Below are 27,116 nucleotides of genomic sequence, written 5' to 3' on the forward strand. Positions count from 1 at the left end.
TCTGTCCATTTTAGCAACCATGCATAGCAGATGTATGCTAAGGGCAGCATGGTGGCTTAGTGGGCTCAAATCCTACTAAGGACAACAATAAATAAAGACATATTATTATTATTATAATGTCAGCAGAGAGCACTGTGCTCGTGATGTCATCAGAGAGCATTCCAAAAAGAAAAGAATTTCCTTTGTAGTATTCAGCAGCTAATAAGTACAGGAAGGATTCAGATTTTTTAAAGAAGCACGGTAATTTACACATAGGTTTAACTTTCTGGCACCAGTTGATTTAAAAAAGAAAAAAAAAATGTTTTGCCACCGGAGTTCCCCTTTAACACCCCACAGGTGTTTGACGACTTTTCGTAAAAGTCGGATGTGTAAATGAAAAAAAAATTCACTAAATGCAGTTTTTTACAAGAGATTATGTTTTTTACAAGAAATTTGTAACCCCATTTCTTCTGAGTATGACCCCATGTGTGGATGTAAAGTGCTTTGCGGGCAAACTACAATTCTCAGAAGAAAAGGAGCTTTTGGAGAGAGAATTTGTTTGGAATGGAAGTCGGGGGGCTCATGTGCGTTCACAAAGACCCCATGCTACCAGAACAGTGGACCCCCTGCCCACATGTGACCCCATTTTGGAAACTACACCCCTCACAGAATGTAATAAGGGCTGCAGTGAGCATTTACACCCCACTGATGTTTGACAGACTTTTGGAACAGTGGGCTGTGCAAATGAGAAACTACAGTTTTCATTTTCATGGACCACTGTTCCAAAAATCTGTCAGACACCTGTGGGGCGTAAATGCTCACTGAACCCCTTAGTACAATACGTGAGGGTTGTAGTACCAAAATGGGTCACGTTGGGGGGGGGGGGGGGGGTTCCACGTTCTGGCACCACAGGGGCTTTGTAAATGCACATGGCCTTCAATTCCAGCCAAATTCTCTCTCCAAAAGCCCAATGGCGTTTCTTCGCTTCTGAGTCCTGTAGTGCTCCAGCAGAGCACTTTACATCCACACATGGGGTATTTATATACTCAGAAGAAATGGTGTTACAAATTATGTGGGGCTTTTTTCCTATTACCCCTTGTGAAAATGAAAAACTTTGGGATAACACCAACATTTTAGTGAAAAAAAAAATAATATTTTCCAACGAGAATTCTTCAAACACCTGTGGGTAGTTAAGGTTCACTAAACCCCTTTGTACGTTCCGTGAGGGGTGTAGTTTTCAAAATGGGGTCACATGTGGGTGCTTTTTTTTTGTGTTTATGTCAGAACCGCTGTAATGATCAGCCACCCCTGTGCAAATCACCTCAATGTACATGGTGCTCTCACTCCTGAGCCTTGTTGTGCATCCACAGAGCATTTTACGTCCACATATGGGGTATTTCCATACTCAGGAAAAATTGCATTACAAGTTTTCCTTTTACCTTTTTTGAAAATAAAAAGTATGGGACAACACCAGCAAGTTAGCGTAAAAAAACATTTTTTTTTACAAGAACATGCTGGAGTAGGCCCCAACTTTACCTTTTCATAAGAGGTAAAATTTGAAAAAGACCCCAAAATTTGTTAGGCAATTTCTCCTGAGTACGGAAATACCCCATATGTGGCCCTAAACTGTTGCCTTGAAATATGACAGGACTCTGAAGTGAGAGAGCGCCATGCGTATTCGAAGCCTAAATTAGGGATTTGCATAGGGGTGGACATAGGGGTATTCTATGCCATTGATTCCCAAACAGGGTGCCTACAGCTGTTGCAAAACTCCCAGCATGCCTGGACAGTCAATGGCTGTCCGGCAATAATGGGAGTTGTTGTTTTGCAACAGCTGGAGGCTCCATTTTGGAAACAGTGCCGCACCTGATGTTTTTCATTTTTATTGGGGGGGGGGGGGACTGTATAGGGGTATGTATATATGTAGTGTTTTACTTTTTATTTTGTGTAGTGTAGTGTTTTTAGGATTCATTCAGATGGGCGGGGGTTCACAATGAGTTTCCCGCTAGGAGTTTGAGCCGCAGCTCTTTGAGGGGCTGTATTAATTATTTGAATCTCATTCTCCATCAGAGGTACGCCTCCGCCTGTATGAGAGATGACAGAAATTAGGTGAGACCCTCCAAGCCTATGCTGTAGCCTTACAAAATGCCCTGGAGACTAGATGGTATAACTCCCGAGCAGGGCAACAAGGTACTAACGGTCAGATTTATTGATGGGGCCCACAACAAATGGGACAAAGCCCAGCTTAGAATGTTAGCGGTACAAAACCCTAGTTTGTCATTTCCCGCTTTGAAGATACTAGCCATCCATGTTATTGAGTCCGGGCTGAGTCCGATGAAGTTAGCACCTCTCCCTCAGAAACACTAGGGGCGTCCACTAGGTCAGTGCCACCATCACCACCTGCTCCTTTACCAGTACCACCTGCCCCATCAATCCCTGCGGCCTCAGAACTTCAAAGTGTTAGGCAGAACATTGATCAGCTGACCAAGGCCATAAAAGAGCTTGCTAGCCGGACCAATTCGCCTTGCCAGGAACCACCTCTGCCTAGAAAACCTGTTCCTGCTCCTTGTTGTCACGATTCGGCTGGCAGGAGGTGGATCCTCTGTGCCAGAGAGGGATTGGCGTGGACCGTGCTAGTGGACCGGTTCTAAGTTACTACTGGTATTCACCAGAGCCCGCCGCAAAGCGGGATGGTCTTGCAGCGGCGGTAGTAACCAGGTCGTATCCACTAGCAATGGCTCAACCTCTCTGACTGCTGAAGATAGGCGCGGTACAAGGGAGTAGACAAGAGCAAGGTCGGACGTAGCAGAAGGTCGGGGCAGGCAGCAAGGATCGTAGTCAGGGGCAACGGCAGGAGGTCTGGAACACAGGCTAGGAACACACAAGGAAACGCTTTCACTGGCACAATGGCAACAAGATCCGGCGAGGGAGTGCAGGGGAAGTGAGGTATACATAGGGAGTGCACAGGTGAACACACTAATTAGGCCAACTGCGCCAATCAGTGGCGCAGTGGCCCTTTAAATCGCAGAGACCCGGCGCGCGCGCGCCCTAGGGAGCGGGGCCGCGCGCGCCGGGACAGGACCGACGGAGAGCGAGTCAGGTACGGGAGTCGGGGTGCGCATCGCGGGCGGGCGCCACCCGCATCGCGAATCGCATCCCGGCTGGGGGCGGTATCGCAGCGCACCCGGTCAGTAGATCTGACCTGGGCGCTGCAGTAGCGAGGATGTTGCGAGCGCTCCGGGGAGGAGCGGGGACCCGGAGCGCTCGGCGTAACAGTACCCCCCCCTTGGGTCTCCCCCTCTTCTTGGAGCCTGAGAACCTGAGGACCAGACTTTTGTCTAGGATGTTGTCCTCAGGTTCCCAGGATCTCTCTTCAGGACCACAGCCCTCCCAATCAACCAAAAAATTTTTTTTCCCTCTGACCGTCTTGGAGGCCAGTATCTTCTTCACGGAGAAGATGTCAGAAGAACCGGAAACAGGAGTGGGAGAAACAAGTTTGGGAGAGAAACGGTTGATGATGAGTGGTTTAAGGAGAGAGACATGAAAGGCATTGGGAATACGAAGAGAAGGAGGAAGAAGAAGTTTGTAAGAGACAGGATTAATCTGGCACAAGACTTTGAAAGGACCAAGATAGCGTGGTCCCAGTTTGTAACTGGGGACACGAAAGCGGACATATTTAGCGGAGAGCCATACCTTGTCTCCGGGAGCAAAAATGGGGGGAGCTCTTCTTTTCTTATCGGCAAACCTTTTCATGCGAGATGAAGCCTGTAAAAGAGAATTTTGGGTCTCTTTCCATATGGTGGAAAGATCACGAGTCACTTCATCCACAGCGGGCAAACCAGAGGGCAAGGGAATAGGGAGGGGGGGAAGAGGGTGACGGCCGTACACCACGAAAAATGGGGATTTAGCAGAAGATTCAGAGACTCTGAAGCTGTACGAGAATTCGGCCCATGGTAGAAGATCTGCCCAGTCATCCTGGCGGGAGGAAACAAAATGCCGTAAATAGTCACCCAGGACCTGGTTAATTTTTTCTACTTGCCCATTGGATTGAGGATGATTGTCACGATGCCGGCTGGCAGGAGGTGGATCCTCTGTGCCAGAGAGGGATTGCGTGGACCGTGCTAGTGGACCGGTTCTAAGTCACTACTGGTTTTCACCAGAGCCCGCCGCAAAGCGGGATGGTCTTGCTGCGGCGGTAGTGACCAGGTCGTATCCACTAGCAACGGCTCACCTCTCTGGCTGCTGAAGATAGGCGCGGTACAAGGGAGTAGACAGAAGCAAGGTCGGACGTAGCAGAAGGTCGGGGCAGGCAGCAAGGATCGTAGTCAGGGGCAACGGCAGGAGGTCTGGAACACAGGCTAGGAACACACAAGGAAACGCTTTCACTGGCACGATGGCAACAAGATCCGGCAAGGAAGTGCAAGGGAAGTGAGGTGATATAGGGAAGTGCACAGGTGATCAGACTAATTGGAACCACTGCGCCAATCAGCGGCGCAGTGGCCCTTTAAATCGCAAAGACCCGGCGCGCGCGCGCCCTAAGGAGCGGGGCCGCGCGCGCCGGGACAGGACCGACGGGGAGCGAGTCAGGTACGGGAGCCGGGGTGCGCATCGCGAGCGGGCGCTACCCGCATCGCGAATCGCATCCCGGCTGGAGGCGGTATCGCAGCGCCCCGGGTCAGTGGATCTGACCGGAGCGCTGCAGTGAGGAGAGTGTAGCGAGCACTCCGGGGAGGAGCGGGGACCCAGAGCGCTCGGCGTAACAATGATAAGCAGAAGAGAAGTTTAATTTAATCTTGAGTTGTTTACAGAGAGCCCTCCAGAATTTTGACACGAATTGGACGCCTCTATCCGAGACGATCTGCGTGGGCAAACCGTGAAGACGAAAAATGTGTACAAAAAATTGTTTTGCCAACTGAGGCACTGAAGGAAGACCAGGAAGAGGAATAAAATGTGCCATCTTGGAAAATCGATCAACGACCACCCAAACAACAGTGTTGCCACGGGATGGGGGTAGGTCTGTAATAAAGTCCATACCAATCAGAGACCAAGGCTGTTCGGGGACAGGCAGAGGATGAAGGAGACCAGCAGGCTTCTGGCGAGGAGTCTTATCCCGGGCACAGACAGTACAGGCCCGCACAAAATCAACAACATCCGTCTCCAGAGTCGGCCACCAATAGAAACGAGAGATGAGTTGCAAGGACTTTTTGATGGCCGCATGGCCTGCGAGGTGGGAGGAGTGACCCCATTTGAGAATCCCGAGACGTTGGCGTGGAGAAACGAAGGTCTTCCCTGGAGGAGTTTGCCTGATGGAGGCTGGAGAAGTGGAGATCAGACAGTCAGGAGGAATGATGTGTTGCGGAGAGACCTCTACTTCCGAGGCATCCGAGGAACGAGAGAGAGCATCGGCCCTAATGTTCTTGTCGGCAGGGCGAAAATGAATTTCAAAGTTAAAACGGGCAAAGAACAACGACCACCTGGCCTGGCGAGGATTCAGCCGTTGGGCAGACTGGAGATAGGAGAGATTCTTGTGATCGGTGTAAATGATAACTGGAAATTTTGATCCCTCCAGCAGATGCCTCCATTCCTCAAGTGCCAATTTAATGGCCAGTAGTTCTCGATCCCCGATGGAGTAGTTCCTCTCCGCCGGAGAGAAGGTCCTAGAAAAAAACCCACAAGTAACAGCATGCCCGGAAGAATTTTTTTGTAGAAGGACCGCTCCAGCTCCCACTGAGGAGGCATCAACCTCCAATAGGAAGGGTTTAGATGGGTCAGGTCTGGAGAGCACGGGAGCAGAAGAAAAGGCAGACTTGAGCCGTTTAAATGCGTCTTCCGCTTGGGGAGACCAGGACTTAGGATTGGCATTCTTCTTGGTTAAAGCCACGATAGGAGCCACAATAGTGGAAAAATGTGGAATAAATTGTCTGTAATAATTGGCGAACCCCAAAAAACGTTGGATAGCAGGGAGTCCGGAGGGGTGTGGCCAATCTAAGACGGCAGAGAGTTTATCTGGGTCCATTTGTAGTCCCTGGCCAGAGACCAAGTATCCTAGGAAAGGAAGAGATTGACATTCAAACAGACATTTCTCCATTTTGGCATAAAGTTGATTGTCTCGAAGTCTCTGAAGAACCATGCGGACATGCTGGCGATGTTCTTCTAAGTTGGCAGAAAAAATCAGAATATCGTCCAGATACACAACAACACAGGAATATAAGAGATCACGAAAAATTTCATTAACAAAGTCTTGGAAGACGGCAGGGGCATTGCACAGGCCAAAGGGCATGACCAGATACTCAAAGTGTCCATCTCTGGTGTTAAATGCAGTTTTCCATTCGTCCCTCTCCCTGATGCGGATGAAATTATAAGCACCTCTTAAGTCCAGTTTGGTAAAGATGTGGGCACCTTGAAGGCGATCAAAGAGTTCTGAGATAAGAGGTAGGGGGTAGCGGTTCTTTACCGTGATTTTATTAAGTCCGCGGTAATCAATGCAAGGACGTAGGGAGCCATCTTTTTTGGACACAAAGAAAAATCCAGCTCCGGCAGGAGAGGAGGATTTGCGGATAAACCCCTTTTTTAAATTTTCCTGGATGTATTCAGACATAGCAAGAGTCTCTGGGGCGGACAGAGGATAAATTCTGCCCCGGGGTGGAGTAGTGCCCGGGAGGAGGTCAATAGGACAGTCATAAGGCCTGTGAGGAGGTAAAGTCTCAGCTTGCTTTTTGCAAAATACGTCAGCATAGTCCATATAAGCCTTAGGGAGACCGGTTACAGGTTGAACCACAGGGTCACGGCAGGGAGTACTGGGAACCGGTTTAAGACAGTCCTTGAAACAAGAAGTACCCCAGTTCTTGATCTCTCCTGTGGACCAATCAAGGGTTGGGGAATGGCGTTGAAGCCACGGTAGTCCAAGGAGAATTTCGGAAGTGCAATTGGAGAGGACCAAAAACTCAATTTTTTCGTGATGAGGTCCGATGCACATTAGGAGGGGCTCCGTGCGGTAACGCACGGTACAGTCCAATCTTTCATTGTTAACACAATTGATGTAGAGGGGTCTGGCGAGACTGGTCACCGGGATGTTGAACCTGTTGATGAGAGAGGCCAAAATAAAATTTCCTGCAGATCCGGAATCCAAGAAGGCCATAGTAGAGAAGGAGAAGGTAGAGGCAGATATCCGCACAGGCACAGTAAGGCGTGGAGAAGCAGAGTTGACATCAAGAACTGTCTCACCTTTGTGCGGAGTCAGCGTACGTCTTTCCAGGCGGGGAGGACGGATAGGACAATCCTTCAGGAAGTGTTCGGTACCGGCACAGTACAGGCAAAGATTCTCCATGCGGCGTCGTGTCCTCTCTTGAGGTGTCAAGCGAGACCGGTCAACTTGCATAGCCTCCACGGCGGGAGGCACAGGAACGGATTGCAGAGGACCAGAGGAGAGAGGAGCCGGGGAGAAAAAACGCCTCGTGCGAACTAAGTCCATATCCTGGCGGAGCTCCTGACGCCTTTCGGAAAAACGCATGTCAATGCGAGTGGCTAGATGAATGAGTTCATGCAGGTTAGCAGGAATTTCTCGTGTGGCCAGAACATCTTTAATGTTGCTGGATAGGCCTTTTTTAAAGGTCGCGCAGAGGGCCTCATTATTCCAGGATAACTCGGAAGCAAGAGTACGGAATTGTACGGCGTACTCGCCAACGGAAGAATTACCCTGGACCAGGTTCAGCAGGGCAGTCTCAGCAGAAGAGGCTCGGGCAGGTTCCTCAAAGACACTTCGAATTTCCGAGAAGAAGGAGTGTACAGAGGCAGTGACGGGTTCATTGCGGTCCCAGAGCGGTGTGACCCATGACAGAGCTTTCCCAGACAGAAGGCTGACTACGAAAGCCACCTTAGACCTTTCAGTAGGAAACTGGTCCGACATCATCTCCAAGTGCAGGGAACATTGCGAAAGAAAGCCACGGCAAAACTTAGAGTCCCCATCAAATTTATCCGGCAAGGATAGTCGTAGGCCGGAAGCGGCCACTCGCTGCGGAGGAGGTGCAGGAGCTGGCGGAGGAGATGATTGCTGAAGCTGTGGTAGTAGCTGCTGTAGCATCACGGTCAGTTGAGACAGCTGGTGGCCTTGTTGCGCTATCTGTTGCGACTGCTGGGTGACCACCGTGGTGAGGTCGGCGACAACTGGCAGTGGAACTTCAGCGGGATCCATGGCCGGATCTACTGTCACGATTCGGCTGGCAGGAGGTGGATCCTCTGTGCCAGAGAGGGATTGGCGTGGACCGTGCTAGTGGACCGGTTCTAAGTTACTACTGGTATTCACCAGAGCCCGCCGCAAAGCGGGATGGTCTTGCAGCGGCGGTAGTAACCAGGTCGTATCCACTAGCAACGGCTCAACCTCTCTGACTGCTGAAGATAGGCGCGGTACAAGGGAGTAGACAAGAGCAAGGTCGGACGTAGCAGAAGGTCGGGGCAGGCAGCAAGGATCGTAGTCAGGGGCAACGGCAGGAGGTCTGGAACACAGGCTAGGAACACACAAGGAAACGCTTTCACTGGCACAATGGCAACAAGATCCGGCGAGGGAGTGCAGGGGAAGTGAGGTATACATAGGGAGTGCACAGGTGAACACACTAATTAGGCCAACTGCGCCAATCAGTGGCGCAGTGGCCCTTTAAATCGCAGAGACCCGGCGCGCGCGCGCCCTAGGGAGCGGGGCCACGCGCGCCGGGACAGGACCGACGGAGAGCGAGTCAGGTACGGGAGCCGGGGTGCGCATCGCGAGCGGGCGCCACCCGCATCGCGAATCGCATCCCGGCTGGGGGCGGTATCGCAGCGCACCCGGTCAGTAGATCTGACCGGGGCGCTGCAGTAGCGAGGATGTTGCGAGCGCTCCGGGGAGGAGCGGGAACCCGGAGCGCTCGGCGTAACACTTGTCCTGCTAATTACCGTAATTTTCCCTCTAACAGACCTCCAGGGACTCAGAGGCCCTTCTGTAGCCATTGTAATAAGACTGGACATTGGAGAACACAATCATTAAACGGGAATCCCCTGAGGTCGAGGACCGGCCCTTAGGAGAATCGTCACTAGGTCCAGATTCAGCATGTTTCAAGTCAGGACGCTCCCTTTATTTCACCCCATGCCCCTATGTAAGAGTAGAAGGGGAACAGTTGGAGGCCCTAATCGACACGGGATATCAGGTGTCCACCATACCCAAGGATGTCTTTTATAAACACACCAGCAGAAAAGGTCAGTGGAGTAATTAAAATGGCCAAGCAGCACCATGAAGCTTTCAGCAAGCACCCCACCAATTTCAGCCACACTACCATAATACAACACCGGAGGCACCGTCCTGTAGCACCGAGCATGTACCAGACGGTCAAGAAGATGTTAGCTGAAATGAATTACGCTGGCGTCATCCAAGAGAGTCAGAGTCCCTGGGCAGCTCCTCTGGTCCTTGTAAAAAAAAAAGGATGGGACTACCTGCTTCTGCGTGGACTATCATAAATTGAATAATGTCACGCATAAAGTTGTCTATTCTCTACCCCGGATCGAAGAGTCCTTAACTGCTTTAGGATCAGCCGCATACTGCTCCACATTAGATTTAACTAGCGGATACTGGCGAGTGCCCATGGCTGAAGAGGACCGACAGAAGACTGCTTTTGTGACCCCAATGGGGTTGTTTGAATTCAAAAGTATGCCCTTTGGTATATGCAACGCCCCTGCTACCTTACAACATTTGATGGAGTTATGCCTGGGACATCTCAACTTCCAGAGGGTCCTGCTATATCTAGATGACGTCATCGTATACTCCAAAGCTTATCGGGAGCATCTTAACCACCTGACAGAGGGGTTTTAAGTCTTGATCCGTCATGGGCTGAAGATTAACTTCTTAAGGACGTAGGGGGTACCTGTACGCCCTGAGTCCGCCCCCTTTCTATAACACCGTGGCCCCGCGTCATAATGGGTCGGGCCCGGCCGGGACCTGTTGCTAATAGTGCATGGCACTGATCGCGGTGCCGCGTGTTATTAACCCTTTAGATGCAGTGTTCAAAGTTGATCGCCGCGTCTAAAGTGAAACTAAACTGCTGCCGGTTAGCTTAGGGTGCTGTTTGGGGTTGCAACGACAAAATTGTGGCATCCCGGACAGCTGTAGGACACGAGGAGGGTCCCCTTACCTGCCTCCTGGTGTCCGATCGCCGAATGACTGCTCAGTGCCTGAGATCCAGGCATGAGCAGTCAAGCGGCAGAATCATTGATCTATGTTATCCTATGGGATAACAAAGATTAATGTAAAAGATCAGTGTGTGCAGTGATATAGCCCTCTATTGGGGCTATAACATTGCAAAAAAAAAGTGATTTTACCGTCTACGTGGACAACAATCCTTTGGCCCATCTAAATACTGTCAAATTGGGTGCCATTGAACAGCGCTGGGCCTCCAGATTGGCCAACTACAACTTCACCATCAAGTATAGAAGTGGCAAGTCAAACGTGAATGCAGATGTATTGTCTCGGATGACTCCAGTTGAAGAACCACCTGTTGAAGACGAGTGGGAAGACGTGGAGATGCCCGCATTTTATCAGAGGTTCGTGAGTCAGAGTGTCCTAACTACATGAGATGTGAACCCAGGTCCGAAACAGTTCAGGAAGACCTCTACATGTGGAAAACTCTGCAAGATGAAAGTCGAGTCATGGGAGATCTGTTGGACTACCTGTTAATGAAAAAGGCGCCAACCCGTCTGCGCCGGGCCCAGTGTGACTAAGAGTTGAAAAGGCTGTGGGGACAGAGGAAAAGACTGTTTGTGCACAAGGGACTGTTGTACAGGAATTCTTTGGATCCAGTCTCTGGTGAGCGGCTTCAACAGATTCTGGTTCCCCGAAGAGACGCTGCAATAGTCCTCAACGCCTACCATGATTGGCCGGGACACTTTGGAGTCCACAAGACCGAGTCCACTGTCAGACAAAGGTTTTATTGGATTGGGATGCGGAGTGGTGAAGTGGTGCAGCGAGTGTGCCGTCTGCAACGTCACCAAGAACCTACGCAAGGATGCAAGAGCACCCCTCCATTTCATCCAAGGCCTAATCAGGCCTAATCAGCTGGTCGCGCTAGACCACGTCAAGTTGTCTCCTACCCGGTCTGGGTACACTCACACTCTCACCATGGTGGATCACTACTCCAAGTGGGTAGTAGTTGTGCCTGTCAAAGACCTCACAGCCAAAACAGCTGCCCATATGTTCTACTCTAACTGGGTGCAGACCCTGGTATTTCTGGATTCTGTCATCACAGATCGGGGAACAGCTTTTGAGGCCCAACTGTTCCAAGAATTGTGTTGGTTCCACGACTGCAAGAAACTCCGGACTACAGCTTACCACCCCCCATCAATCAAGTCTGCATCCACATGCTGTGAGCAGCGTCGGTGTCCAAGCATGAAGCGTGGCCCCGGCTGTTGCCGGATTTGTTGGAGATCTATAACAATACCATTCATTGCTCCACTGGGTACACCCCGTTCTTCCTGATGATTGGTCGACATTGGCAACTGCCGAAAGATCGGGCATTGGACTGCAAGCGCCCTTTAACCACTCTGCTCAGGCTTCACAAGACTGGGTCTCAGACCGTCAGAGGAGAATCCAAGAGGTGAAAGAGATTGTTAGTAAAAAAAATGGGCCAGGCTCAAGAAAGACAGCAAAGAGACTATAACTATAATTTTTAATAGAAGTAATTTACAAATCTGTTTAACTTTGTGGCACCAGTTGATTAAAAAAAAAAAAGTTTTCCACCGGAGTACCCCTTTAACTAATACAGACCCCCTACCAAAACCTAAGGAGTAAATGGAGACGCTAGACATCATAATAAATACCCAAGACCCCCTCATAAATACAGACTCAGGCCAGACTGAAAAATAAATAAAGGCCCCAGTTCAGTCCACAGAATAAGTTCAGACCCCAGGCCAAACCCTAGAATAAATACAGACCCGCACGAAAATACAGACACTAACATTAATACAGACCCCAAAATAGACAATACCATAGAATAAATATAGATCCCATACCAGTGTACAAAATAATAACATACACAACCTCAGAATTAGTACAGACCTCAGACCAGGGACCAAAATAAATACAGACCTCAGACCAGTCCACCTACAGTAACACAGACCCTATCAGATAGTACCAATAAATACAGATCACAGAATAAATACACACTCCATGATAAATACAGACCTCAGATTAGACCTCAGGATAAAAACATACCCTAGATGAGACCTCAGAATAAATGCAGAGCACTGCCCAGTCCCAAAAATAAGTGGAGAAATCAGAGCAAAAACTAGACTAGTTCCCTGATAATAGCAGATCCCCCCACCCTGGAGAAAGAAATACAATAAGAGTCCAAACAAGACAAAAATAACAACATACTTCAGACCAAAGTCCAGAGTAACAGACCCTGGACCAGTTTTTCTCTTTCTCTGTGGAACTTTATAGACCAACCTAAAGGGCATAGAACATTTTTTAAATATCTACCCAAGGTTTCTGGCATATAAAAAAAACAGAACTTTCCAGCTTCCGCTTCCTCGGTACCCTTTTATCACTGCTTCCATTGTCCGCTGCAGTCTTTTTTTCTGGTTGATGATGGTCATCACAATATACTATCACTCACCTAATCACCGGCTGCAGTAATGTCTCACCTCTGCCAGTGATAGGCTGAGATGCATAGTGAGGTATAGAGCCCTGGCACCAGGGAGAGGACCAGTGCTGGTGCTCAATACGTCACACTACCACCATGTTGTGGCTGGCGAGTAGCTGAGCCGTAGTGTGCGGTGTCAACTACTAGCAACTAGGATCAGGACCAAAGTGGAGGATGAGAGCAGCGATACCAAAGCACCAAGGGAGCGATGGCGGTAAATTGAGGATTTAATTTTATAGTTCTACACCGGAATACCCCTTGATCATTCAACCTTATCTGTGCAGGTCCTTTGACAACCTCTAGCATACATTTGTGGTGGAAACCCCCCTCTAACAGTTTTAATACATCTCTCTGATGAAGTGCCCTTATATGCAGCAGACCAGAGGTTTATAAGTTACTGACATATTACTAAAGTGGGCATTTGATTATTAGGAAATTCCATTATTTAGAGCAAAACAATTTGTATCTCCAACTGTTAGTATTTTTAGCCATGTAGAAAAAACTATTTGCATCAAACAGCAAGCCCTACACTCACTTACAGTAGACTAAAAGTGACTTGGAAGCACTATCAACCTAAGTAAATTATTTCAATTTCTATGTTATTATGGCAACGTATGGGTGATGTGAAATCCATGTGTTTGTGGACGGGTGTGGCACAGCCACTGGCAGGATGCTACATTTTCCTTACACGTTTTATCCAGTTCTGCAGTATTTTGAAAGAACATTTTTACTTAGAAAGTTGCTATTGCTACAAACTGACAGTCTTGCAGTGATATGTACAAGTAATGGACAGAAGTTTTCTTGACACCAGAAGACTTGCTTAAAAAAGTAATATATTTTTGTTGAAAAATGTGCAACTTTGTCTGCGTTTTGCGCAAAAATTTAAAGCGCTGCACAAAAATTAGTGTCTTTTTAAAGCAAGTTTTTTTTTTTTTTGCATTGTAATGTTTTTTTTGTTGGATTCCTGAATGAAAATACAAACAGGGCCTAGACCTTTTTCTGAGAACTCTCATCACATTTTTGTCATGTAAAGAGGTGGTACAAAAGGTATACTACCATAGAGTCAGACCATGCAGCTGCAATATAGGCCTTACTTGGTCTCATTTTACATTCAACTGCAAGTGGAGACACGCAAGAGGTGATGAAAAGGGTATGGAGAGGGAAACACCCTTCTGTCCTCATGACAGCAAAACTCCAAAACCCTAATAGGGGCCCAATTTGATTTTTAACATGGGACTCTTTTCATTTTCTACGTATTCTACTGGGGAGGGGGAGGGGGGTAGAGATCTGTTGAAAATTTGAACCTTGTTTAGTTGCTCAGATTTGTGCAGAGCAGTAATATAGCACCCATAAAGATGTATTGTCAGGCCGCAGAAAGAGAGGCCCAGGCACAAGCAGCGGAAAGAGAGGCCCAGGCACGAGCCGCAGAAAGAGAGGCCCAGGCACAAGCCGCAGAAAGAGAGGCCCAGCGAAGGGATGAACTGGAGTTTCTGAGGCTGAGAGGGGATGCTTCATCCGCACGGAGTGATGTGCAGGTTCAAGGAGACCACAAAACCCGCCTGGAACATTTCCCCATGTTGGTGAAAGATGGTGATCTGGATGTGTTCCTGAGGGGATTTGAAAAGGTTTGCCGGCAGTTCCATCTACCTAAGGAACAGTGGGGATGATATCTAACCCCACGGCTGCGAGGGAAAGCTCTGGATGTGTTTGCTTCGCTTCCCTCTGAAAGTGACTAGGACTATGAGGCAATAAAATCTGCCCTGCTAAAAAGTTTTAATCTGACTCCAGAGGCTTATGGGAAAAAATGTAGGACTTTGCAACAAAGCGCCACAGAAAGCTGCACTGAACATGCAGGTAAGCTAAGGACTGCATTCAGGCAATGGACTGGGGGCCTACAAGTCACTACATATGAGGCCCTGGAGGACTTGATGGTCCTGGATCAGTTTCTCCAAATGCGGAGCTTTGAAGCCAGAGAGTGGATTTTGGACCGCAAGCCCAATACAGCCATGGAAGCAGCAGAACTAGAAGATGACTTTGCCAACAACCGGGCACCAGCAGCAAAGCGTGGATCTGCACAAGCTGGAGCAAGTACCTGGAGGGGAGCCACACAACCACAAAGCACCACCAGGTCAGCTGGAAAATTCTTGCCAGCATTCCTAAAAGCAACAGGAGCCACATTGGGTCAGGGGGACACCCGCCGATGTTACAGATGCAACAATATTGGGCACCTGAGTGCCACTTGCCCCAACAAAAAGAATTCTCCATCAGTAGCTGGAGGACACACAGACGTTCTTCTGGTGTCCGGAGCAGTGGAGAAAAGAGCGGATAACCTGCAGAGTGTAACTGTGGGTGACTGGGTGACAGTGGGTTTGCGAGATTCTGGAGCCTCCTTTACCTTGGTGTGGCCTGAAGTGGTGGATACAGAGGACATCATCCCTGGAAGAACCATGGCTTTAAAAGGAATTGGAGGTGTGCGGCCTTCTGTGCCCATGGCCCGTGTGTACCTGCATTGGGGTACAGGCAAAGGTTTGCGGGAAGTGGGGGTCTCTGAGGACATCCCTGTTAATGTTCTGCTGGGGAATGATTTGGGTCGGATGCTCTGTCATTATGCTCCAGAGGACACTACCTGCACACCGGATGGGCTAGGAGAGAGCCCTGTTCATTCTGAGGTACTGTGCGAGACTTTGGGAGACACTGTGAACTGTGGTAACTGGGAGGGAGTGCAGGGAATTGATAAATGTTTACCTGTGACTGAACCAGTAATGTTTTCCAAAAGTGAAATGGGGTGTATTGTAAAATTTGGTTATAATGAATTGCCAATGCCAAAACCTAGTGGAGATGGGCTGGGGGGGGGGGGGGGGTTGGTGTGCCCCTGGTGACATGTAAGGATGAGGGACCAGCAGTGAGTGATATGTCACAATCCTGTGAGCCTAAGGAGGAGGAGGGAAGGAGTGATAGACCTGTGTATGATGCCTGTAACATTGTTATGTCTGGAACTGAGGGAGAGGAAGGTGGAGATGCTAGTTCATCTGGGGGAAATGTGCTCCCTGATGCCCCAAGATGGGGGGAGGGAAATGAGCATTTCCGGGAAGCTCTGCACAGTGACCCTTCCCTTGAAAGGCCGAGACAACGTGCTGAGCATACAGATGTTGACACAGATGGGCATTGGGTATATTGGGAAAATGATATCTTGTACTGGGAGTCCCTTTCCAAAGGCATGCTAGGGGCCCAGGAGAGAGAAAGGCAGTTAGTGGTTCCTAGGCAGTACAGAAAAGAGCTGCTGAGGTTGGCCCATGAGACCCCCTGGCAGGACATTTGGGAGTGGCCTATGCGGTCATAGAGAAGGAATGTCTAGCTGTGGTCTGGGATATGCAAAAATTACAGCCATACCTGTATGGCAGAGATTTTACTGTCATAACTGATCACAACCCTCTACATTGGTTGGACAGAGTGTCCGGTAACAATGGCACCTTGAAACAAATGCTAAAAACATTTGTAGAATCAGAGGGCAGAGACTGGGAAAAGTATTTACCCCATCTGTTATTCGCTTACAGGGAGGTACCCCAAGAATCTACAGGTTTCTCGCCCTTTGAATTATTATATGGTCACAAAGTGCGGGGACCCCGAGATTTAGTTAGGGGAGAATGGGAAGGGGGGCTACATGCCCCTGAGACTTCTGTGGTGGAGTATGTTCTGAGATTCAGGGACAAGAGGCAGGCATTGACTGGGCTGGTACAGGACAACCTCATAGCAGCACAGTCCAGGCAGAAGTACTGGTATGATCACAATGCAAGGGACTGGGTCTATGAAGTGGGACAGAAGGGAATGGTTCTGAACCCCATCAGGCAGAATAAGTTGCAGGCTGGGAGGGTTCCTTCCCCATTCTGCAGTACCTAGAACCCACCACATATGTAGTTGCACTTGATGAGAAAGGTCAGAGGCAGAGACAGTGCCACATTAATATGGCATACTATGACCCTGAGAAGGTGGTACTCAGTGTATGTAGTGCACTAGAGGAAGGGCTGGGTAGTGATTCCCTACTAGACCTAGTGGAGGAAGCTAAGAGCCAGGGATCCCTTCAGGATGTGGAGATCAATCCACAGCTCTCAGATGAAAGGAGGAGGCAGCTTAATCAGGTACTAGGACCCTTCAGTGCCATCTTTGCCTGGGAATGCAGGGCCTGTGGTGTCAAGAAAATAAAGACAGTTAATGGAGACAGATCTATCAGCCTGGCAGGCAAGATCTCTCTGTCCCCATCTTAAGGGGGAGGTGTCAGGCCCAAGGCCTGATTATTAAAATCCTATGTGTGTATTATAATTGTAACTGTGTAATGTCTTATCCAAGACATGGGTGAGAAGTCATTCAGACTGTGTTTTGCGTATTGCATTTTATTGGGGGGTCTGGCTGTTTGTTTACATCTCCTTTGAAGTCAAAGGCTCTTTTGAAGTCATGCACTCTGGTCCCATCATATAATCAAACAGATAAGGGGTCAGGAAGAGAGATGCCCCTCCTGGTGGGATCAGAGGGGAGGGGGGAATGGAGTTTCCCTCCAAAGAAAGCAGATATGATATTTAAACAATGCTAGACTAAAAGTTGGTTGTTAAAAGCTGGGCCACAAGCTGACAAGACCATCCTAAGAACATCTCTCTCATGGACTGCTATATCATCATGCTGTAAGAACTTCATCTTTTGTTTTCTGAACTTGTCTTGCTAAACTCTTGTATATATTTTTGTACCTGTATGTCATTTGTTTCTGTATTTTTATATAGTCAGCACTGTGATACCTTTTATCAGATTAAATGTTTAATTAATCAGCTCTGGTCTTTGATCTCTAAATATATGAGCTCACCTTTCTGAAGGAGGCTCTGGTAAAACACGTTTATCTAAGGGTTAATTTGGTGACTTGCTGGGACTTGTAGTGGATACCCAGAGGTCTGGCGGCTTTAACCCTTGCACCATCACACTCTCTGTAGCGTCTTGGCTGGACCGATAGGGTGTGATCGTGACATGTATAAAGCCTTACTTTAACTTACTTTAAATATGCTGCTTAACTCATGAATCTACGTGAATCTACTTCTCTAAAAGCATTACTTTAAAATAAGAATAACACTTCATATGGGCCTATGGCTCTTTAGTATAACTCTACATGAGGCCTAAGGAAAATGGGAGTAAGTGAAAAAGGCAATAGTATATTAACACTACATATAATAATAAAGCCCTAATTAAAATATAACATTTAAATAAAAAAAAAACAACAATTGTGTTATATCACAATTTGTAAGCAAAGAAGTACATCCATGTCAATAGTTAGACGCCTCCATATCAACCAAAATTGGACATGAATAGACCACAATTAAATGATCAAAGATAGAAGATTATGTTATACACATTCTTCTGATAAACAACTTCATATACTTACTTTCCCTTTGTTGTTGCATACATCATGGGATAATATCCAACTTTATCTCTTCAAAGTCGAGACAATTATCCAACTTGAAATGCAATCTCGGGATCTTAGGAAAATGCAATCAGGTTATGAGTACCATTTATACTACCATTGTATTATACATCTTACCTATAAGAAGAGTTATTATCCCACTTATTGTAGAATGTGAAGAAGCCCATTCACCTTATCCAAGAAAATGTATGTTAGCACAGAGGTCTCGTATATGCAGACACTAGCGATCATTTACTAAAGTGATTCCGCCTGTTTTTTCTTGGGTTTTTAGCCCAAATTGTGTTGCACATTCTTTGCACAGAAATTTGCTCGCAAAAAGTCAAATAACCCACCCAACTTTCCATTTTACACAGAAAACCTGAAAAAGGGGCATGGCTGTCAGTGGAAAGGGGCAGGGCTGGCAAAAATGGGGGCGTGTTTCGGACAGTTTGGAAAAATCCCAACATATTTACTACATAAAATTTCTGACATAAAATGTGGTGCATTAGAGCTCTGGAAAAAAAACCAACAACTCAGAGCAGTTGTGAAGAAAGAAAAATGTAGGGAAAAGTACCAAGTTGGTAAATATCATGAAAAAATACTGAGAGATCCCTGGCTGCACGTAATGCATTAATTAATTACATTTTTTTATTTATTTATATAGTATTACTTATATAAATAGTTGATTTTTTTACGTAATAACCATAGTTAATACTATTAAATTTATTCCGTACAAATTGTATCCTATTGCAATTAAAAACACTACATACATATATAATACAGTACGCAATCACATACCTCAAGCTACAAACTTTTTATAATCTACTTGTCTCGGACCATCCAAAATAAACTGCTGTACAATATATCTTTGTCACACAGAGATAGTTGATATACTAAAATAGTGGCAATAAATGACACTAATGGTTGTGTTCTATGTCACTATACACTGTCTTATGTTTTTACAAGACGCAGTAAAACGTTCTGTCCCTTGTCACGTCATTTTCATTTTTTTTCTGAATAGTCTCCACACAGACATTATTCACCCTCTAGCAGCCTGGAAACACTTTATGAAAGGCGTTTTCTTCCTGGTAAAGCAAGCAGAGAGAACTTTTTTTTTTTTTCCTTTAAGAAAAAAAAAACAACATCTAAATGATTCATTTTAATTTTAGGCATGAAGTATAGCTAATGTGGAGCAGTACAGAACTATATAAACAGACAGACCTCCAACTAACAAGCCGCTCTTAGGGCTTAAAGAAAAAGGGTTTCTTAACCCTTCACTGGCACTAGAGTGAACGGCGTAACACTACCAGTCATGCTGCCATATAACCCTGGGAGTATGCTTTTATAACAGACCAGTGAACGTCTAAAGGAAAGTCTGAGGTTTTTTCATGTTCCCTCTTGGTGCAGGGAAAAAAAAGGTTATGACCAAAGTGGTTTCATTCAGTGAAATAGCATCTCTTTTATGCACATCTGTCTCACTGGGCGGTATTTAAAATGCAGAGACTCAGGCAATTATGATTTACTGGCAAACCACTCATTGCAGAGTAAGAGGAGAGGAAAACTGGATGAAAGTAGCTTGCTGTGGATGTGTTTAGCAGCAGAGGAGGGAAATACACACAGGAGTTACAGGCTCTATACTCAGGAACATGGACTGGCCGCTTATTCTTAACCTGCGGAATAACTTTGTGTTAATGAATCTTTAAAGAAGATATTCAATATTCTTGGCAATGGTAAGTCCTATTTTTTTTCCCCATCGACTTTTAGTGACTTATAAAGTGGAAAAGTTAGCCAGATGTTTTTCATTTCCAGTAGCAGCAGTTTGTCCTGTGTTATTTTTAATTAAGACCAACTAAAGAAAGAGCTCTTTTCTATGGGTGCAGGGAGGCAGGCATGCTGGGGACTCTGCTGCTCAGACACCAGTCCCAGAACAGAAATGTCATTGTGAAGAAGGAAAGTTCTTGAAATACGATGTAGAACAAAGCGATAATATTGGAATGTGTACTCTATCTAAGATGGTGTTATACAGTATAGTAAATATTGTCTACAATTGGGGGAGGGGGGGGGGGGGTACTGAAAAATCAGTCAATGGGAACTAGCTGGCAAGACCCATGACATGAAGAAAAAGAAAATTGAAATTGGAAAAAAAATTACTGTACATATTTTTCATTTTTAACATGCGTTTAATACTTTTTTTGCCTGTCCATTTTAGAATGATGGGTCTTATCTCACAGCCAATCCAGGACTCTCTTACATTGTGGCCTTTGAATGGTTAGCATATGAAATATTCTCATGTTGTATATTCGAACATCTGCCCAACCTCAGCCATTTCTACTATAGGCTGCAACACCTAGTCAGTAGTTGTAAGATTTAGAACATTTTATCAGATGAATTAAAGATTGAATCGGTTTCTGTATATTGGAAGGTATGCAAATAAAAGTCTCTAAAGTTAAGTCGATATGTCGCTTTGCCAGTATAGTTCAATTGTAAAATCATTATTCCCATTGTTTTATTTGTATTATAATGATACATTGTGATATTCAAGAAGAGGCTACTTGATGTTATTATGCACCCTGAATGGCTCCTGTCTGGAACAGCTCTTCATCCTACCAATGAGACAAGACCCATCCTCAGGCAATGATGGGCCAACTGTGCTTTGACAGCTTCACGATATTGATTGTATCAAAGAAATAGCAGCATTATGGGTAAACTCTACATAGAACTTGACAGACAGGAGTGCATTAAAGTGGAAAAACACTAAAATATGTTTATGTGGTAAGTCACATAAACCTCATGTAAGTGAGGTTAGTGAGTCGTAAACCAAGCTTCTTCTTTATAACCATTGTAAGATGTGGCCTATAGTAACATTATCAGTATATCCCATTCAGTCAGAGGAATTTTCTATACTAACACCACTATAAGGTAACTCTATGGTTGTCTAAGTTTCGTTAAGGAAAAGTTGGTGGTCTGGCTGTTGTGGTTGTAGTACAGAGGTTGAACAGATCAAGGACATTTAAAATCAACCTAAATCTCCATTATAGTGTAGCCTACTGGTAAAACGGACATATATGTACTATATTAGAGACTTGAGTGTTCAGAGCACATAAAACATTTTTATAGCACAATATTTTCATCATCCTTTAAAAAAAAAAAAATATATATATATATATATATATATATATATATATATATATATATATTGTGCATGTCTTCAAAGAACACATGGATTTAACTATATTTTCATTTTTGAAAACAGAATGTTGATGTTGAATTTAGATTTCGCAATAAAAAAAACAATTTATTGCTTCTTCAATATCTCACTTCCTCAACGCTGAACTGTTCCAGTTCTCTGACTTTCATGTTTTTGGGTTGTGTTGCATTAGTTTCTTTTGACATTGCATAAGATCTGTTTTGTACTTGGCCATTTTTGCAATGGCAATTGGCAGATAGTGAATAGGCATTTTAATAAATTTGTCTGTTAACTTGGGCCTATAACAAAACTGTTTTATTTTATTGTGTGACATCCTATGTCTCACTTATCCTTTTATGCCTTTTTGTCTAATGATTTTTGTCAATAGCCAAGTAGCAGGAGTATCTACTTACTTCCTCCCTCATTCACTCCACTTTTTGGATGCATTTTAGTAAAGCACGGGTATTTTAACTTAAAGGGGTACTCTGCCCCTAGACATCTTACCCCTTATCCAAAGGATAGGGGATAAGATGTCTCATGGTGGGGGTCCTGCCGCTGGGACCTCTGTGATCTCTACAGCACTCAGCGTTCCTTTAGAATGCTGGGTGCAAGTAGCAAAGGTCGTGATGTCATGACACCACACCCCCTCAATGTAAGTCTATGGGAGGGGGCATGGCATGAGGGTGCATGGCGTGACGTCACAAGGGGCGTGGCCATCACATCACGACCCTCGCCACCTGCACCCAGCGTTTGGAACAAAATGTTCTGAACGCTGTGGCAGCGGAGTACCCCTTTAAATAAACTAGGCCAAAACCAATGGCCCTGATCAGTCTGCGTGAACCCAAAACTGTCTGGTTTTCCCATAACAATCAATCACAGCTCAGATTTCATATCTTAAAGGAGTACTTCACCCCTATACATCTCATCCCATATCCAAAGGATAGGGGATAAAATGTCTGATTGTGGGGGCCCCACCACTGGGACCCCTGCCATCTCTGTGCAGCACAAGGTGTTCTGAAAGTGGCCCAGTGGTGGGACCCTCACGATCAGACATCTTATCCCCTATCCTTTAGACAGGGAATAAGATGTCTAGGGGCAGAGTACCCCTTTAAAGAGATTGAAATCTGAAAAAGAGTAAATTGAAATCTGAGCTGTGATTGGTTGCTATAGGTCAATGTCTTTTTGCATAAGAATAATTATTAAGTTGTGGTTTGTTAAAGCGTAGTAGGAAATGTTAGTTTATATCAAATGACTGAAATTCCAAAAACTGAAATTGTTTGTAGACAGAGAACCTTCACTTTCAAGTGAACAGAGGCAAGTTAGAGATTATCATACAGGTCATAACTGTTCTTATGTAACAGGATACATATATCAGTCATTGAAAAGGAATTTTCATATAGCTATATTTTATGAATGAAGCCGTAACACAAAGATTACTTCAGTCATAAAGTTTCTGTGAATCAGTATTTATAGCTCCACATGACTGGTAACATAAATTATGTCCTTAATGACTACTTATTGCTATCGAAAGCCATTCATTCCAGTATATGACATTATATTTTTAAGATTCCTGATTGCTATCAGTTTACAAAAATATTCCTTGTTACCTCCAGAAGTCAAAGATATCTGTAAAGGCTGTGGAACGGGACCCAAACAGTCTTGACAGCAAGCAAACAGACCCTAACAGACAGGTGTCACAGTTCTGTAGTCTTCGGTGTATTGTAATAATTCACATACAGAAATAACTTCCACTTGCAGCATGTGGTATGATAGGTTCTTTACATAAACTTCTGAGCTTCTCACCCAAAACTTGGAATGTTTAGTCCCAAAGTCAGGTTCAGGACTCCAACACACTCAGCAAAACTGTAGTGCTTTATCTCCAGAACCTTCAGTCACTCCCAAAACCCAGATTCAAACTCTAGTCTTATATTATTGAGGCATAAAGCCTCAGTGATACATACCTCCCATCCACCATATTACCAGCTGGTTCTTACAAGGTCTATTACAGACACTATATTATGAACTACATTTACTTTACACCCCCTGTAGCACAGTCAAATGGGAAAAAAAAACTCCTGGAATACTCCTTAAACTAAAGGAAAGGTAAGGGTGGACACATCTGTAATAACTTTATTCTTCAGGTTGTTATAATTATATTGATATGAAATGTATATCTTTGATATATTTATATATATAAAACATTGATGCTTCTCGGTCTTTTGGCAAAGATCAAGTGTAGTATCTGTTCTGTTAGTTGGCTGTGAAGGAGACCACCAAGGAAGAACAGAGAACCACAAAGTGGGGCAGGTGTAACAGGGATGGCTGAAGAGAGCAGCAGCTGTCCCTGAAGTGACCTGTTCCTGCTAGATCTCGCCTTAAAGGAGAAGTATGGTGGAAGAAAATAGTATCCCCTATCCATAGGATAGGGGATATGTTTAAGATTGCAGGGGGTCCAAGCGATGGGGCTCCCCGCAATCTCCTTTATGGAGCCCTGGCTCTCCTCCACAGTGGCGCGTCACGACCCCCGCCCAAAGCGGGGGCCGCCAAGCCTCTTTCATATAGCTCTATGGGAGAGCTGAAGATAGCTGAATGGCTCCCCTATAGAGCTTTGGGCGGGGGTCGTGATGCGCCACTGTGGAAGAGAGCTGGGGCTCCATACAGGAGATCATGTGGGGCCCCACCAGTCGGTCCCCCATGATCTAAAACCTTTCCCCTATCCTGCGGATAGGATATACGTTTTTCCCCCCACTATACTTCTTCTTTAAGGTCCGGGTAGAGTAAGAGCCAAGGTGCAAAAGTGCCGAGAGAGTGGTGACCCCAGGGTGCCAGAATTCACTTGGGATTTAGGACCCACTTGAAAGGTGGCATGCAGCACGCACTTTTTCTCTTACTCTTCCAGGCACTCACCTCTAGTGTCCCGGCCTTCTGATTGTTGATAAGCAGAGAAATTTTTATAATATCTTGCTGGATGTTCGGGCAGTTTTACACAGCGCATACTTACTTATTTATTTATTTTTGTCACTGTCTCCATGTTTTATGTTGCTTTTGTGTGTCACTAGGATTTGTCAGGGTGTGGTAGCTCTTCTGGGTGTCCTTCCTGCCAGTCTATGGGAGGTGTGTGTGGCCCGCTGGTTCCTCATTTCCCTGCCATGCCCTGGGCATCCTTGCTTCGGCAAGGGTGCCAAGCCGGTTTTACTGGCTCTTTGGTGAGAACTTGGTTTACGCCTAGTTGTTTGCCAGGGACACTTTCGGTCCCTGAGTAGCTTCGGCGAAAGGGGACATTGGGGGAGATTTATCAAAAGCTATCCAGAGGAAAAGTTGCCCAGTTGCCCATAGCAACCAATCAGATGGCTTCTTTCATTTTACAGAAGCCTTTTTAAAAATGAAAGAAGCAAGCTAATTGGCTGCTATGGGCAACTGGGCAACTTTTCCTTGGCACAGGTTTTGCTAAATCTCTCCCATTGTACCTGGAACCTTGCAGGTGCCTTTTGGCCCTGAGGCAAAGGGTTTGGTTTATTGGGGGGCCTCTCTCCTTTTGGAGAAGGGCTGGCCATGGACCGCATCTTCGTGCACAGTTTTTTGTCTGAACACGATTTGCACTCTTTGCTTGCACTTGGGTGACTTGTGTGCTTGTACCTCAAAAAAGAAGAAAAAATAAACATATAAAACATTTACTATAACATGAGGGTCGAATGGACAGATTGGAGATAGCTCAGATCATATAACAGGCAATGCAGCAAAGGTCAGCTGTATGTTATATCTGATATCCAGTGCTGGTTGCATGGGCCCAGCTCCTGAAAAAAACACTCATGGTACAAATGTCTAGTGGAGGACAAAAACAAGTAGTGTATTACACAGGTACAGTAATTATAGAATACTAGATAGAACATCAGCATTTGAAATTGTGGAATGGCCTATTTGTCTGTGGCTTTTATTTTATTTTATTTTATTTTTTTTTTACTATAATCACTCTCCAATAAAACAAGTAAAAAAAAATAAAAAAAAGAGACACACACTGCTTCAGTAAAAATTTTTTGACCAAATTGTTCCTTTAAAGGGGTACTCCGGCGCCAAGACATCTTATCCCTTATCCAAAGGATAGGGGATAAGATGCCTGATTGCGGAGGTCTTGCTGCTGCGGACCCCCGTGATCTTCCACGCCGTACCCCGTTAGAATCAGCCCCCGGAGCGTGCTCGCTCCGGGTCTGATTACTGGCGATCACGGGGACAGAGCATAGTGACATCACGGCTCCGCCCCCGTGTGATGTCACACTCCTCCCCCTCAATGCAAGCCTATGGAGGGGGCGTGACAGCTGTCACGCCCCCTCCCATAGACTTGCATTGAGGGGGCGGAGCGTGACGTCACACGGGGCGCGGAACCGTGACGTCACTATGCTCCGTCCCCGTGATCGCCACTAATCAGACCCAGAGCGAGCACGCTCCGGGGGCTGATTCTAACGGGGTGCGGCTTGGAAGGTCCCCAGTGGCAGGACCCCCGCGATCAGGCATCTTATCCCTTATCCTTTGGATAGGGGATAAGATGTCTTAGTGCCGGAGTACCCCTTTAAGTTCTTATCCACTCACAATGATAGAAAATAAAGGACTTTTGTGAAATAGAAGTTGTATTGTGAAGATAACAGTTTACATTACTGTAAAATCTTATTCTAGTGAGATGACAGGAAAATAGCTCATAGGCGGATATCAGCTATTCCTAGTTGTTAATGTCACACAATGCACATAATGGGTTCTGTATTTTTTACATAACTGAGTTGTTCAAAAATAATTCGAGACTACTGTTAAAAGTACTTAATGTGCTTTAAACTTTCAAAAGTCAAAATCATCTATAGTTAAATTATTTCAAACTGTTGCCTAGATACAGTCTCTTCTTGAAAGGCATTTGTATTAAAAAAAAAAAAGTCACTCTAAACCATTTTATGCTTAAATGGTTAATTTTACATGGAGAATTAGAAATTAAAGGCTATGGACAACTTTAGATGCATTTTTTAAATTACTGCTTTGTACTTGTTATGGTGCAAAAACAATTCTCCATAGGTGTTTTCTGCTTAGTTTCTCTTCTATGGCCTATTTGTTTAGTGCTTGTATTAGCTTTGTCCCATTCTGCCGGAGAAGCAGTCTGTTGGATTGATGTCTATGATTGATATCTATCTGCCAATGTATTTTGCATGTTCTAGGTGGTCCTAGGGGATCCAGTGTGAAGAAATTTATTTTAAGTTTAGTTAGCTATTAGGCAGGAAGGTTTTGTTTTTCTTTTATTTGATATTGTAAGTTTCTACACCTTTATTTTTGGACTTAAAGTGGTACTCCACTGGAAATATTTTTTTTAAATCAACTGGTGCCAGAAAGTTAAACAGTTAAACTTCCTGTTTAAACAGTTAAACAGTTAAACCCTTCCAGTACTTATCAGCTGCTGTATGTTCCACAGGAAGTTCTTTTATTTTTGAATTTCCTTTCTGTCTGACCACAGCGCTCTCTGCTGACACCTCTGTCCATTTTAGGAACTGTCCAGAGTAGGAGCAAATCCCCATAGCAAACCTATCCTGCTCTGAACAGTCCCAAAAATGACAGAGGTGTCAGCAGAGAGCACTGTGGTCAGACAGAAAGGAAATTCAAAAAGAAAAGAACTTCCTGTGGAACAAATAGCAGCTGATAAGTACTGAAAGGATTAAGATTTTTAAATAGAAGTAACTTACAAATCTGTTTAACTTTCTGGCACCAGAATAAATAAAAAAATGTTTTCCAGGGGAGTACCCCTTTAAAGGCAAATATTACACTTGAACCTATATAATTTTGTAGTCTCTATTAAAAGCAATAAGTCTTACAATATGCTTGTTTT

The 27,116-nt window shown here is 45.5% G+C and overlaps 1 protein-coding gene across 1 annotated transcript in view; it reads left to right on the forward strand.

Moving 5' to 3' along the window:
• Positions 1-19,655: 19,655 nt before the first annotated feature.
• Positions 19,656-27,116, forward strand: part of IL16 (interleukin 16) — a 107,826-nt gene continuing 100,365 nt past the window's right edge. Inside the window, exon 1 of the mRNA XM_056572126.1 lies at positions 19,656-19,805. The gene's annotated coding sequence lies outside the window, so the exon portion shown is untranslated. The remainder of the gene's footprint in view (positions 19,806-27,116) is intronic.

The sequence above is a fragment of the Hyla sarda genome, chromosome 4 (assembly GCF_029499605.1).
Source record: "Hyla sarda isolate aHylSar1 chromosome 4, aHylSar1.hap1, whole genome shotgun sequence".
NCBI classification, from domain to species: domain Eukaryota; kingdom Metazoa; phylum Chordata; class Amphibia; order Anura; family Hylidae; genus Hyla; species Hyla sarda.